Source organism: Aythya ferina (genome assembly GCF_964211825.1).
Source record: "Aythya ferina genome assembly, contig: HAP1_SCAFFOLD_106, whole genome shotgun sequence".
NCBI lineage: Eukaryota > Metazoa > Chordata > Aves > Anseriformes > Anatidae > Aythya > Aythya ferina.
In genome coordinates, this window is record NW_028181413.1 from 7,501 (window position 1) to 22,500 (window position 15,000).

A 15,000-nucleotide genomic window follows, 5' to 3' on the forward strand; every position below is an offset into this window, starting at 1 on the left:
CACCTGGCGGTCCGTCGGAGTGAAGCGTGCCTCCGCTTCCCCGGCTACGCTCTGCACGGCAGTCCGAGGGACGCTCGCGCCTCTGTCCCGCTTACAGCCGACACACGGGCTCGCCTGCTCGCCAACGGGCTGTGCCGCTTCGGCTCCTCGCCTTGACGCCACGCTACACCTGGCGGATCGGGGCTGGGCGGGGAAGGGGGAGGAAGAGGGGAGGGGATTCACCTGTCCACTTCACCACGACGAGGACCGTAGAGCTGGCGGCCGTCAGCTAACGGCGGCTGCCTACGCGCTTTTCTGGAGCCCTTCGCTTTCTTCCCCCGCCCTTCTTTTTGCTTCCCTTCTGCTTTCTCATTCCTTTCTTCATCGATTCGTTGGCTGAACGATCGATCCATCGATTCCTTGATTCATTCACTCACTCACTCATGCACTCACTCACTCACTCATTCATCATTCATTCATTCATTCATTCATTCATTCATTCATTCATTCATTCATTCATTCATTCATTCATTCATTCATTCATTCATTCATTCATTCACAAATACACGTCTTCTCGTTCCCTCCCTTCCCCCCTTCTCCCCGTTGCCACGCCGCTCTTCCCCAGCAGCCGGCCGAGAAGCAGGGCAGAGCTCAAGATCGCCGCGAGGCCGGTCCCAAGCGCCCCCTGCAGACGGGCACCCTTTTCCCGAAGGATGGTAGACCTGGCGGCCTGTCCCATGCCCCTCGGAGGCGCCCCGTGCATTTCCCCATTGCTGGGTAGACCTTGCGGCCCGGCCGAGGCCGCTCCCGGGCGCCCCCGGCAGACGAGCTTCCCCCCGCCCCCCCCCCCCCCCCCCCGATTGCTGGGTAGACCTGGCGGCCCTTCGGGGGGCGGCATTTTCCGGCGAATGGTAGACCTGGCGGTCCGTCGGAGCGAAGCGTGCCTCCGCCTCCCCGGCTACGCTCTGCACGGCAGTCCGAGGGACGCTCGCGCCTCTGTCCCGCTTACAGCCGGCACACGGGCTCGCCTGCTCGCCAACGGGCTGTGCCGCTTCGGCTCCTCGCCTTGACGCCACGCTACACCTGGCGGATCGGGGCTGGGAGGGGAAGGGGGAGGAAGAGGGGAGGGGATTCACCTGTCCACTTCAGCACGACGAGGACCGTAGAGCTGGCGGCCGTCAGCTAACGGCGGCTGCCTACGCGCTTTTCTGGAGCCCTTCGCTTTCTTCCCCCGCCCTTCTTTTTGCTTCCCTTCTGCTTTCTCATTCCTTTCTTCATCGATTCGTTGGCTGAACGATCGATCCATCGATTCCTTGATTCATTCACTCACTCATTCATGCACTCATGCACTCACTCACTCACTCATTCATTCATTCATTCATTCATTCATTCATTCATTCATTCATTCATTCATTCATTCATTCATTCACAAATACACCTCTTCTCGTTCCCTCCCTTCCCCCCTTCTCCCCATTGCCACGCCGCTCTTCCCCAGCAGCCGGCCGAGAAGCAGGGCAGAGCTCAAGATCGCCGCGAGGCGGGGAAGCGCCGTGTAGACGGACGGGGCTGCGGGCGGCGGACAGCCTCTGCCCTCGCTCGCCCGCGAGCCCGAGCCGAAGCGCAAGCCCGAAGCCGACTCCGAGCCCGATCCGCCCCGGCCGCGGAGCCGAGCGTCGCAGGAGGCGAGGCAGCTCCCGCCTGCCCGCCTTTGCGGGGGCCCCGGACGGGGCCCGCCCGGGGAGAAAAACGCTGGAGGCGAGCGCGAGCTCGTCGCTCTGCTCCCTCCCGCGCCATCTAGCTGCCCGCCGGCCGGGACACGGGCTCGGCGGGAGCCTGACGACCAGCCGGCTTGAAGCTCCGTGCCCGGAATAATGCGGACCCCTCTCGCCTACGTGTGGCGCCGGCTTCCCGCCGAGCGGAGCGGAGCGGAGCGGCCGGCGACGAGCTAGGAGGATTGCCCCTCCCGCCGCCCCCCCGCCCGACGGCTCGGCGGGGCTGCGGCGCGACGGGCGGGGGAGAGGGGGGGAGACGAGCCGGCGCCGCTCGAGAAGCCGAGAGCGCGGCCGCGCGCGGCCCCTGGCTGCATCGGGCTGCCGCTCGCTCTGCCGTCAGGGGCTCTGGCTCGCCTGCGAGCCACCCGTGCGACTCTGCGTGGCTGGGCGTGTGTCACTGCACTCAGCGATCCGTGCGAAACGAGGCGAAGCGAAGGCGCGCAACGGAAAGGCGGAGCGCCGCCAGCCAAAGCCAGGCCAAGCGGCGCCGGCAAAAGCAAAGCGAAGCGGAGGAGGAACGGCAAAGCGGAGCGAGCCGGAGCAGACGAAGGAAAAGCAAACGAGTGCCACGAACGCGACGCCAAACAAAACTCAGCGCTTCCACGAAAAGCAAAGCGAAGCAGGGCCGGCAAAAGCAAAGCAAAGGGGAGGAACTGGCGGCCGGTCTGCCGCGGGCTCCGAGTGGCTCTGGTGGCGGCCGGAGTCTGAGCGAACGCTTTCTCCGCACGCTTTGTACGACCTCTCGTCTCCCCGCCGACAAGCGGGACCCGTGCTTTCTTGTTGCTGCTGCTGCTGCTGCTTGTGTTTGTTTTTCTTTTTCCCCTTTTTCTTTTTAAAAGCGTGAACGATTCGAATGAATGGCGCCTCCCAGCCGTTCCCCTGCACGCGAGAGGCGTGTGGATGGACCTGGCGGGCCGCCGGAGGGAAGCGTGCGGGCACGCGCCCGTCTGTGCATGCGTGCGTGTGGCCGTGTAGACGAGGCAGCCGGGCCGCTCTCGAGCAGTGGCCGTGACGGCGGGGTAGACCTGACGGCTCCACGAGGCGGGAGGGGGCGGGGGGACAGAGCTGGGAGGAGGGAGAAGTAGACCTGGTGGCTCCACGGGGCGGGAGGGGGCGGGGGGACAGAGCGGGGAGGAGGAGGGAGAAGTAGACCTGGTGGCTCCACGGGGCGGGAGGGGGCGGGGGGACAGAGCGGGGAGGAGGAGGGAGAAGTAGACCTGGTGGCTCCACGGGGCGGGAGGGGGCGGGGGGACAGAGCGGGGAGGAGGAGGGAGAAGTAGACCTGGTGGCTCCACGGGGCGGGAGGGGGCGGGGGGGAGAGAGCGGGGAGGAGGAGGGAGAAGTAGACCTGGTGGCTCCACGAGGCGGGAGGGGGCGGGGGAGAGAGCGGGGAGGAGGGAGAAGTAGACCTGGTCGCTCCACGGGGCCCGGAGGGTGGGAGGGACGGGTAGACGTGGCGGCCTGCATCTGACAGCGGCCGTCTACGCACTTCAATGGCCGCCTCCGCCCCCTCCCCACTTCTCCCTCCCTCCCTCTCCTCCGCCCTTTGCAGCCTTTGCAGTGGACGGGGCGGGGCGGGGCGCCAGCGCCGGTCGGGAAGGCGAGGGCGCGGCCCCGGACCCCGGCTGCTTCGGGCCGCAGCTCGCTCTGACGTCAGAGGCTCTTGCTCGGCCGCCAGAGGCTCGCCACCTGTGCCGCTCAGTGCGGCTGACTGCCTGGCCGCTTTGCTTGAGCCGCTTTGCAAAATAACTACTCTTATCTTTACGTTTATTATTAGTTAGTTCTGTTGCCTGTTTTCCGCTGTAGCTTCAGGAATCGTGTCATTCCTTACCGTCTTTCAAAACCTCCCCCCCCCCCCTAGTCCTCAGCTCCCCCTCACCCCCCCCCCCCCCCCCCCCCCCCCCCAGCCTCCTCAGGCAAACGGCAGTTGAGCTCAGGTGGCGGCTCCCCAGTCAGCGGGGGTCCTGGAATAGACTTGGCTGGGTGGCCGACCCCCGCACCCCCACCTGCCAGCTGCGAAGGGACGGTTGGCGGGCTGTGGGGAGGCCGAAGTAGGTGACCCAGCGTTCCTGTGTGTGTAAACGCATCAAAAGAGCAAAAAACAAAGCGGAGTAGGAACGGCAAAGCAGAGCAAAGAAAAGGAAATCGGTGCCGGGAATACAAACCAAAACCCCCCAGAAAGATGCAGCTCTAAGGAAAGCATGTCGAAGCAGGTGCGGGAAAAGCAAAGCGGGGAAGAGCGACGATAAGTAAAGCGAGGAAAAGGAAAGCAAAGCAAAACGAACCCAAATCATTGGGAATCGTGTAATGTCGCTTATCGTCCTAAAAAACCTCACCCAAGCCCGTCCCCAGACGAACAGCAGCAGCGGGACCCACCTGGCGGCTCGCCGGACAGCGGGGGATGAGGAATAGACCATGCTGGCTGGGTGGCCAGGCTTCCTGTCGCCACCCTCCAGCTCCCGGGGGACAGTCGTCGGGCTGCGGGGAGGGAGGCCACGGTGTGCGCCTGAGGCTTTATGCGTTCATAAATACACCGATCGACTCGTCGCCCAAATCGGTGCGACGGTCTGCCAAAGAAGCCTACCTAGCACGGCAAAGCAGAGCTGAGCAATGCAACGCAAAGCAGAGCGAGACAAAGCAAAGCCCTGCTAGGGAAAAGAAAGAGGCAAAAGGAAAAGCAAAGCCAAGCAGGGCAAGAAAAACCAAAGCAGAAGAGGTCCAGGAAAAGAAAAGTGGTGTCACGAATACAAAGTAAAGCAAAGCAAAGCAAGGCAGGGCCAGCAAAAGCAAAACAAAGAAGGGTGGGGAAAAACAAACAAACAAAAAAAACACTAAGCTAAGGATTTCCTGGGGGGTGGGGGAAAGAAAAGCGGTATCTTGAATACAACGTCAAGCAAAACAAAGCAAGGCAGGGCCAGCAAAAGCAAAACAAAGAAAGGCGAGAAAAACCAAAGCAAAAGAGGTCCAGGAAAAGAAAAGCGGTGTCTTGAATACAACGTCAAGCAAAACAAAGCGAGGCAGGACCAGCAAAAGCAAAGCAAAGAAGGGCGAGAAAAACCAAAGCAAAGGAGGTCCAGGGAAAGAAAAGCGGTGTCACGAATACAAAGTCAAGCAAAACGCAACAAAGCGAGGCCAGGAAAAGCAAAGCACGGTCAGCAAGAGAAAATCCAAAGTAAAACAGGGCCAGGAAAAGCGAAGCAGTACCTTGAATACAAAGCGAAGCGAAGCAACGCAGGGCCAGGGAAAGCACAAAGCAAAGCAAAACGGTGCTGCCAAAACAAAATGCGGAGTTAACTTAGCGTCAGTCGAAATCGCACCCCCCACCCACCCCAGAGGAAAAGGGGCCCGTTGCTGGCTTACGGGGAGCTGGGCGTTTGAGAAGGCCAGGGTGTGGCAGCGGCCCCCGGTTGCCTCGGGCCGCCTCTCGCTCTCGCTCTGACGTCAGAGGCTCCTGCTCGGCCGCGAACGGCTCCCCACCTGTGCCACTCAGTTTGGCTGGCTGCCTGGCTGCTTTGCTTTAGCTGCTTATCGTTATATAAATTAATAATAATAATAATAATAATAATAATAATAACAACAACAATAACAATAATGCTATTATTATATACTACGAAAAAGTTATTAGAAATAAAAGTATTAAATAGTAATAGAAATAAATATCATTAAAACGTAATACAAATAGTAGAAGTAGGAATAATAATAGTCTTCTCCGTCTGTTTCCCCCTTTCGTTTTAGGAATCGAGTAGTTATTGATTGTTGTTCTCAACCCACACCCCTCCCCAGACGAATAGCAACGGAGCCCACCTGCTGGCTCTCCGGACAACGGTGGGCAACAAAATAGACCTGGCCCGGTAGCCAGATCCCTGTCCGTGCCCGCCAGCTCCGAGGGGACAGCTGCCGGGCTGCGGGCCGGCTAACTTTTCTGTGTGTTCAGAAACAAGTTTCATGAACTTCTTTATGCATTCATAAAGACAGCAAAGCTAAGGAAAGGAGCACAGGGAAAAACAAAGCGGTGCCACGAAAGGGAAAGCCAAGGAAAGAAAGCACTTTGAGGCAAAGCAAAGCACAGCGAGGCTAAGAAAGGTCCAGAAGAGCAGAGAAGGGAAAGCAAAGCACTGACAGGAATACGAAGCAAAGAAATAAAAAATAAAGCATGACCGCACAAGTAAAAACGTAGCAGGCTCAGGAAAGAAAAAGCAAAACAAAGCAAAGCAAAGCAAAGCAAAGCAAAGCAAAGTAGCACAAGGAACAACACAGCATTTCCAGGAGAGAAAAAGCAAAGCAATCTGAGGCAAGAACAGCAGAGGAAAGGAGGTATGGAAAAGCAAAACTGTGCCAGCAAGAGCAAAGCAAAGCAGACCAAGGCAAAACAAAGAGAAGCAGAGTGAACGTAGCGAGCTGGCGGCCAGCCCTCCTTTGGGTTCCAAGGGCCTGTTGTGGGGAGACCGGACGGCTCCATTTTGAGTACGGGTGGCAGCCAGACTTGGATAGTGGCCGGACCCTGATCGCCCCCTCCTCAGCCTTCTTCACAGCTCCTAGTCCACTGTGACAGCCGGCAAGAACCATGTCTTGCTTTAGCTGGTTTTATATATCTATATACATGTTGTTGTTGTTTGTTGTGGATTTCTTCCAGCGTAGTTGTGGGAATCATGTAGTTACTTACTGTCTCTGAGAACCTCACACACACAACTAGCAGTGTGGCCCACCTGGCGGCTCGCCGCATGGCTAGGGACAAAGTATGGACCATGTCGGGCGGCCAGGCCTAGTGCCCCCATGCGCTGGGTCCGAGGGGACAGTGGCTGGGCTGCGGGGAGGCCAAGTTCTGTGTCTGACGGTTTATGCGTTCATAAATTTACCAACCGACTCAGCAGCAAAATCAGTGAGACGGTCTCCAAAAGAAGCCTAGCACGGCACAGGAGAGCAGAGCAATGCGGATAAAAGCTGAGCAAGACAGAGTAAAACCCTGCTAAGGAAAAGCCCTGCTAGGCATAGGGAAAAGCAGTGACAACCAGGGCCTGCAAAAGGAAAGCACGGCCTGTAAAAACACATCAGATAGGTCCAAAAGGAAAACAAAAGAATGTAATGAACATTTAAAGAAAAATAAATAAATAAATAAATAATAATGATAATAAAAGAAATAGATGCAAAGCATATCCAGAAAAGGCAAAACATAGCAAGGCGAGGCAGAGCAGAGCGAAGCTAAACAAAGGCAAGCACGGCCCTATAAAGCAAAACAAAGAACGGCCAGGGAAGGCAAAGCTGAGCAAAGGAAAGTAGCGCCAGGAAAAGCAAAGCAGTGCCAGGAAAGAGAAAGAAGTGAAAATAAATAAATAAATAAATAAATAAATAAATAAATAAATAAAACAAACAAAAAAAAACAGCAATAAAAAGCACAACAAAGCGAAAAAGTTCGAGGTAAGGCAAATCAGAGCAGGGTTAAGAGAAGCTAAGCAGAGCAGAGAAGGAAAAGCAAAGCAATGCCAGGAATACAAAGCAAGGCAAAGCAAAGCAAAGCAAAGCATGGCCAGGCAAGGCAAAGCAGAACAAAAGAAAGTAGCAAAAGGAAAAGCAAAGCAGTGCCAGGAATACAAAGTAAAGCAAAACAAAGGTAAGCATGGCCTGAAAATGGAAGTGAGAGCAGGAGCAGGTGAAGGCAAAAGAGAGCAAAGCAAAGGTAAAAAAAGGCAAGCGTGGCCCCGTAAAGCAAAACAAAGCACGGCCAAGGAAGGCAAAGCTGAACAAAGGAAAGTAGCACCAGGAAAAGCAAAGCATAACCAGGGAAGACAAAGCAAACAAAGGAAAGCAAGGCAGTTTGAGGCGAGGCAAGGCAAAGCACAGCACGGATAGGAAAAGCAAAGCAGTGCCAGGTCTATAAAGCAAAGCTAAACCAAGGAAAGCATGGCCAGGGAAGGGAAGGCTGAGAAAGTCAACGCAGAGCAAAGGAACGTAGCACAAGGAAAAGCAAAGCATTTTAAGGAAAGCAAAAGCAAAACAACGTGAGGCAAAGCCGGGGCAAGAACAGCAGAGGAAAGGAGGTATGGAAAAGCAAAACTGTGCCAGCAAGAGCAAAGCAAAGCGGAGCAAGGCAAAACAAAGAGAAGCAAAGAAAACGTAGCGAGCTGGCGGCCAGCCCTCCTTTGGGTTCCAAGTGTCTGTGGGGGGGAGACCGGAGGGCCTCCATTTTGTGTACAGGTGGCAGCCAGACTTGGACAGTGGCTGGACCCTGATCGCCCCCTCCTCAGCCTTCTTCACAGCTCCTAGTCCACTGTGACAGCCGGCAAGAACCATGTCTTGCTTTAGCTGGTTTTATATATCTATATACATTTTGTTGTTGTTTGTTGTGGATTTCTTCCAGCGTAGTTGTGGGAATCATGTAGTTACTTATTCTCGTTGAAATTCTCACTGAACACTATCACCACACGAGTAGCAGTTAGGGGTCCCCTGGCGGCTCGCCGCATGGCTGGGGACAAAGAATGGACCATGTCGGGCGGCCAGGCCTGCTGCACCCGGCCTCCAGTTCCAAGGGGACAGTGGCTGGGCTGCGGGGAGGCCAAGTTCTGTGTCTGACGGTTTATGCGTTCATAAATTTACCATTCGACTCAGCAGCAAAATCAGCGAGACGGTCTCCAAAGGAAGCCTAGCACGGCACAGGAGAGCAGAGCAATGCGGATGAAAGCTGAGCGAGACAAAGCAAAGCCCTGCTAGGGAAAAGACCTAGCGGCATAAGGAAAAGCAATGACAAGCAAGGCCTGGAAAACAAAGCACGGCCAGAGAAAACACAAGAAAAAGATATAAAAGGAAAACATAAAGCATGGAATGAACATCAAATAAATAAAAAAATAATAATAATAATAAAAAAATGCAAAGAATGACCAGGAAAGGCATAGCATAGCAGAACAAAGTAGAGGAAAGCAAAGGTAAACAAAGGAAAGCATGGCCCCGTAAAGCAAAAAAAAAAAAAAGCAAGGCCAGGGAGGGCAAAGCTGAGCAAAGGAAAGTAACACCAGGTAAAGCAAAGCATAACGAGGGAAGACAAAGCAAGCAAAGGACAGCAAAGCAGTCTGAGGCAAGGCAAAGCACAGCATGGTTTGGAAAAGCAATGCAGTGCCAGGTCTGTAAACCAAAGGTAAACCAAGGAAAGCATGGCCAGGGAAGGGAAAGCTGAGCAAGTCAAAGCAGAGCAAGGGAACGTAGCACAAGGAAAAGCAAAGCATTGCCAGGAAAGCAAAAGCAAAGCAGTCTGAGGCAAAGCTGGGGCAAGAACAGCAGAGGAAAGGAGGTATGGGAAAGCAAAACTGTGCCAGCAAGAGCAAAGCAAAGCGGAGTACGGCAAAACAGAGAGAAGCAAAGCAAACGTAAGGAGCTTGCGGCTAGCCCAGTAAAACCAGTGGGACAGTCTCTAAAAGAAACCTAGCACAGCACAGGAGAGCAGAGCAATGCGGATAAAAGCTGAGCAAGACAGAGTAAAACCCTGCTAAGAAAAAGACCTAGCGGCATAAGGAAAAGCAGTGACAACCAGGGCCTGCAAAAGGAAAGCATGGCCTGTAAAAACACATCAGATAGGTCCAAAAGAAAAACAAAAGAATGTAATGAACATTTAAATTAAAAAAAAAAAAAAAAGGAAAAATAATGAGAACAAAAAAAAAAAATAGATGCAAAGCATGTCCAGAAAAGGCAAAACATAGCAAGGCAAAGCAGAGCAGAGCGAAGCTAAACAAAGGCAAGCATGGCCCCATAAAGCAAAACAAAGCATGGCCAGGGAAGGCAAAGCTGAGCAAAGGAAAGTAGCACCAGGAAAAGCAAAGCATAACTAGGAAAGATAAAGCAAACAAAGGAAAGCAAAGCAGTTTGAGGCGAGGCAAGGCAAAGCACAGCACGGATAGGAAAAGCAAAGCAGTGCCAGGTCTATAAAGCAAAGCTAAACCAAGGAAAGCATGGCCTGATAAAGCAAAACAAAGCAAGGCCAGGGAAGGCAAAGCACAGGAAGGCAAAGCAGAGCAAAGGAAAGTAGTACCAGGAAATGCAAAGCAGTGCTGGTTATGAGAAAGAAAAAAAAATATTAATGAGAAAAAAATAAAAACAAACAAACAATCAAAAAATAAATAAAACCACAACAAAGCGAAAAAGTTCAAGGTAAGGCAAATCAGAGCAGGGTTAAGAGAAGCTAAGCAGAGCAGAGAAGGAAAAGCAAAGCAATGCCAGGAATACAAAGCAAAGCAAAGCAAAGCATGGCCAGGCAAGGCAAAGCAGAACAAAAGAAAGTAGCAAAAGGAAAAGCAAAGCAGTGCCAGGAATACAAAGTAAAGCAAAACAAAGGTAAGCATGGCTGGAAACTGGAAGTGAGAGCAGGAGCAAGTGAGGCAAAAGAGAGCAAGGCAAAGGTAAAAAAAGGCAAGCGTGGCCCCGTAAAGCAAAACAAAGCACAGCCAGGGAAGGCGAAGCTGAGCAAAGGAAAGTAGCACCAGGAAAAGCAAAGCATAACTAGGAAAGATAAAGCAAACAAAGGAAAGCAAAGCAGTTTGAGGCGAGGCAAGGCAAAGCACAGCACGGGTAGGAAAAGCAAAGCAGTGCCAGGTCTGTAAACCAAAGGTAAACCAAGGAAAGCATGGCCAGGGAAGGGAAGGCTGAGCAAGTCAAAGCAGAGCAAGGGAACGTAGCACAAAGAAAAGCAAAGCATTGCCAGGAAAGAAACAGCAAAAGAATCTGAGGCAAAGCAAAGCAAAGCCGGGGCAAGAACAGCAGAGGAAAGGAGGTATGGGAAAGCAAAACTGTGCCAGCAAGAGCAAAGCAAAGCGGAGCAAGGCAAAACAAAGAGAAGCAAAGAAAATGTAGCGAGCTGGTGGCCAGCCCTCCTTTGGGTTCCAAGTGTCTGTTGGGGGGAGACCGGAGGGCTCCATGTTGTGTGCAGGTGGCAGCCAGACTTGGACAGTGGCCGGACCCTGATCGCCCCCTCCTCAGCCTTCTTCACAGCTCCTAGTCCACTGTGACAGCCGGCAAGAACCATGTCTTGCTTTAGCTGGTTTTATATATCTATATACATTTTGTTGTTGTTTGTTGTGGATTTCTTCCAGCGTAGTTGTGGGAATCATGTAGTTACTTATTCTCGTTGAAATTCTCACTGAACACTATCACCACACGAGTAGCAGTTAGGGGTCCCCTGGCGGCTCGCCGCATGGCTGGGGACAAAGAATGGACCATGTCGGGCGGCCAGGCCTGCTGCACCCGGCCTCCAGTTCCAAGGGGACAGTGGCTGGGCTGCGGGGAGGCCAAGTTCTGTGTCTGACGGTTTATGCGTTCATAAATTTACCATTCGACTCAGCAGCAAAATCAGCGAGACGGTCTCCAAAGGAAGCCTAGCACGGCACAGGAGAGCAGAGCAATGCGGATGAAAGCTGAGCGAGACAAAGCAAAGCCCTGCTAGGGAAAAGACCTAGCGGCATAAGGAAAAGCAATGACAAGCAAGGCCTGGAAAACAAAGCACGGCCAGAGAAAACACAAGAAAAAGATATAAAAGGAAAACATAAAGCATGGAATGAACATCAAATAAATAATAAAAAAAATAATAATAATAAAAAAATGCAAAGAATGACCAGGAAAGGCATAGCATAGCAGAACAAAGTAGAGGAAAGCAAAGGCAAACAAAGGAAAGCATGGCCCCGTAAAGCAAAAAAAAAAAAAAAGCAAGGCCAGGGAGGGCAAAGCTGAGCAAAGGAAAGTAACACCAGGTAAAGCAAAGCATAACGAGGGAAGACAAAGCAAGCAAAGGACAGCAAAGCAGTCTGAGGCAAGGCAAAGCACAGCATGGTTTGGAAAAGCAATGCAGTGCCAGGTCTGTAAAGCAAAGGTAAACCAAGGAAAGCATGGCCTGATAAAGCAAAACAAAGCAAGGCCAGGGAAGGCAAAGCACAGGAAGGCAAAGCAGAGCAAAGGAAAGTAGTACCAGGAAATGCAAAGCAGTGCTGGTAAAGAGAAAGAAAAGAAATATTAATGAGAAAAAAATAAAAACAAACAAACAATCAAAAAATAAATAAAACCACAACAAAGCGAAAAAGTTCAAGGTAAGGCAAATCAGAGCAGGGTTAAGAGAAGCTAAGCAGAGCAGAGAAGGAAAAGCAAAGCAATGCCAGGAATACAAAGCTAGGCAAAGGAAAACATGGCCAGGCAAGGCAAAGCAGAACAAAAGAAAGTAGCAAAAGGAAAAGCAAAGCAATGCCAGGAATACAAAGTAAAGCAAAACAAAGGTAAGCATGGCCTGAAAATGGAAGTGAGAGCAGGAGCAGGTGAGGCAAAAGAGAGCAAGGCAAAGGTAAAAAAAGGCAAGCGTGGCCCCGTAAAGCAAAACAAAGCACGGCCAGGGAAGGCAAAGCTGAGCAAAGGAAAGTAGCACCAGGAAAAGCAAAGCATAACCAGGGAGGACAAAGCAAACAAAGGAAAGCAAAGCACTTTGAGGCAAGGCAAAGCACAGCACGGGTAGGAAAAGCAAAGCAGTGCCAGGTCTATAAAGCAAAGCTAAACCAAGGAAAGCATGGCCTGATAAAGCAAAACAAAGCAAGGCCAGGGAAGGCAAAGCAGAGCAAGGAAAAGCAAAGCAAAGGAAAGTAGCACAAGGAAATGCAAAGTATTTTCAGGAGAGAAAGAGCAAAACACTCTGAGGCAAAGCAGGGGCAAGAACAGCAGAGGAAAGGAGGTATGGAAAAGCAAAACCGTGCCAGCAAGAGCAAAGCAAAGCAGAGCAAAGCAAAACAGAGAGAAGCAAAGCAAACGTAGCGAGCTGGCGGCCAGCCCTCCTTTGGGTTCCAAGTGCCTGTTGGGGGGAGACCGGAGGGCCCTCATGTTGTGTGCAGGTGGCAGCCAGACTTGGGCAGTGGCTGTACCCTGATCGCCCCCTCCCCAGCCTCCTTCACATCTCCTGGTCCACCGTGACGTTGGGCAAGAACCATGTCTTGCTTTAGCTGTTTATTTCTTTATTGTTGCCTTTCTTCCAGCGTAGTTGTGGGAATCATGTTGTTACTCCCAAAAAAGACCGTGCTGGGTGTGCAGGCCTGCTGCCCCCTCGTGCCAGTTCCGAGGGAGCGGTCGCTGGGCTGCGGGGAGGCCAAGTTCTGTGTCTGACGGTTTATGCGTTCGTAATTATAGCAATCGACTCGGCATCAAAACCCGCGGGACGGTCTCCGAGAGGAGCCCAGCACGGCACAGGAGAGCAGAGCAATGCGGATGAAAGCCGAGCAAGGCAAGGCAGAGCCCTGCTAGGGAAAGGACGGCGGGGTTGGTTCCCGGCCGGCAGGTGTTCCCCGCCTCGGGGCGCCGCGGGCGCCTCGTCTAAGCGCTGCGGACAGCAGCCGCCAGGTCTACCCGCGCGCGGTCGCCATGTTTGCTTAGCCGGCGGCGACCTGTAGGGGTCGCTGCAGGTCCGGCCGCGAGAACGGCGTCGGGGTCTGCCCGGCAGCGACGGGCGCGCGGGCGCGAGCGCGTTTGCGAGGGCTCCCGTCCGCGGGTCGGTCGAGCGGTTCCCGAGCGGGTCCGATGGCGCGGAAAGCGTCGGAAATTCCCGGAAAGGTGCGAAAAGTGCCGGAAGGGCCCGTGGGAAAAGCGAAGGAAGGCGGGCCGGCGCTGTCGGTTCCCGGCCGGCGGGTCTCCCCGTGTCCCCCTGAGGTTGCCAGGTCTACCGTGTGCCCCCCGTTGCCGCCACGTGTCCCCGTGTCCCCCTGCGGCCGCCAGGTGTCCCGGTGCCCTCCTGCGGCCGCCAGGTCTCCCCGCGTCCTGCCGAGGTTGCCAGGTCTACCGCATCCCCCCGTCGCCTCGTCTGCCGATCCTGCCGCGGCCGCCTGGTGTCCCCGCGTCGTCCCGCGGCCGCCTGGTCTCCCCGTAGCTTCCTGCGGCCGCCAGGTCTACCCGGGCGCGGTCGCCATGTTTGCTTAGCCGGCGGCGACCTGTAGGGGTCGCTGCAGGTCCGGCCGCGAGAACGGCGTCGGGGTCTGCCCGGCAGCGACGGGAGCGCGCGCGCGCGCGCGTTTGCGAAGGCGCACGTCCGCGGGTCGGTCGAGCGGTTCCCGAGCGGGTCCGATGGCGCGGAAAGCGTCGGAAATTCCCGGAAAGGTGCGAAAAAGCCCGAAAAGGCTGGAAAAGTGCCGGAAGGGCCCGTGGGAAAAGCGAAGGAAGGCGGGCCGGCGCCGTCGGTTCCCGGCCGGCGGGTCCCCCTGAGGTTGCCAGGTCTACCCGCGCGGAGGAAATAGCCGCCGGTCGGGCGGAGGGAACGGCGGCCAGGTCTACCGCGTGTCCGACGGGACTTGGAAGGCCGCCGTGGGGCTGGAGGTAGACTAGCAGGTCGTGCCACGGCTCGGAAGGGGTGGTAGGCGTCGCTGTTTCTCTGTGCCTCCAGTTAGGTCGAGGTAAAAGTCGGTTGCGCTCGGCTGCCTCGCCGCGGTAGGCTGGAAAAGGACGTGCGCCGCTTGTGAGGCAATGACTTTTGTGTCCGTCTATAGGAGAGAGTGAGGACTCTGCTCCGCCAGCGGTGTCGAGCGAGCGCTTGGGGCTTGGAGAGCCGGCGCGCGAGAAGGGGGCGCGCGGCGTCGGCGGTGGCGTCGGCTCGGGCGTGGGTTGTGCGGAGCGGTAGCCGCCAGCGGTTTGCCGAGCCAGCTGCCCTCCCCGCCGGCGAGCGAGAAGCGGTCTCGCGCGTGCGAGTCGCCGGAGAAAAGCAGCAGCGAGCCGCGAGCTCAGAGCTGTGGAGAGAGGGAGCGGCCAGAAGCCGGCGGGCGGTCCGCCGGCGGCCGAAGGCGTCCGTCCGGGGGCGTCCCCGGCTGCTCGCGTGGGTCCCGGAGGCTCGGAAGGCGAAGGAGGGGGGACCCCTCGGATTGGCACGGCCGAGGCGGCGGCGCCTCCGGCTCCCGACGATGCACCTCACGTCACCCGCACGCAGGAGCCCGTGGAGGCGTTCCTCGGGCACGTCGGAGAGGCTTCCCGGCGGGTCGGTTCCTGTCAGGGCCGATGTTCAGGTCGGTGCGAGCACCTCTCGCGGACGTTGCTCCAGCACACCCGCACGCACGCAGGCGACGCTGTTCGCTTTTTTTTTTTTTTTTTTTCCGATCGATGAGGCCACTCGGGTCGCGTCGGAGAGGGCCCCCGGCGGGCCGGCTCTTCCGCGCTCCCCTGTCCCGGGGCAGCCGCGGCGGTGTCCGGTGTTCAGGCACGGGCGGTCTCCTGTCCAGCTCGCTTCCCGTCGCAGGTGAGGCGCTGCCTCGCTCGGGGCGAG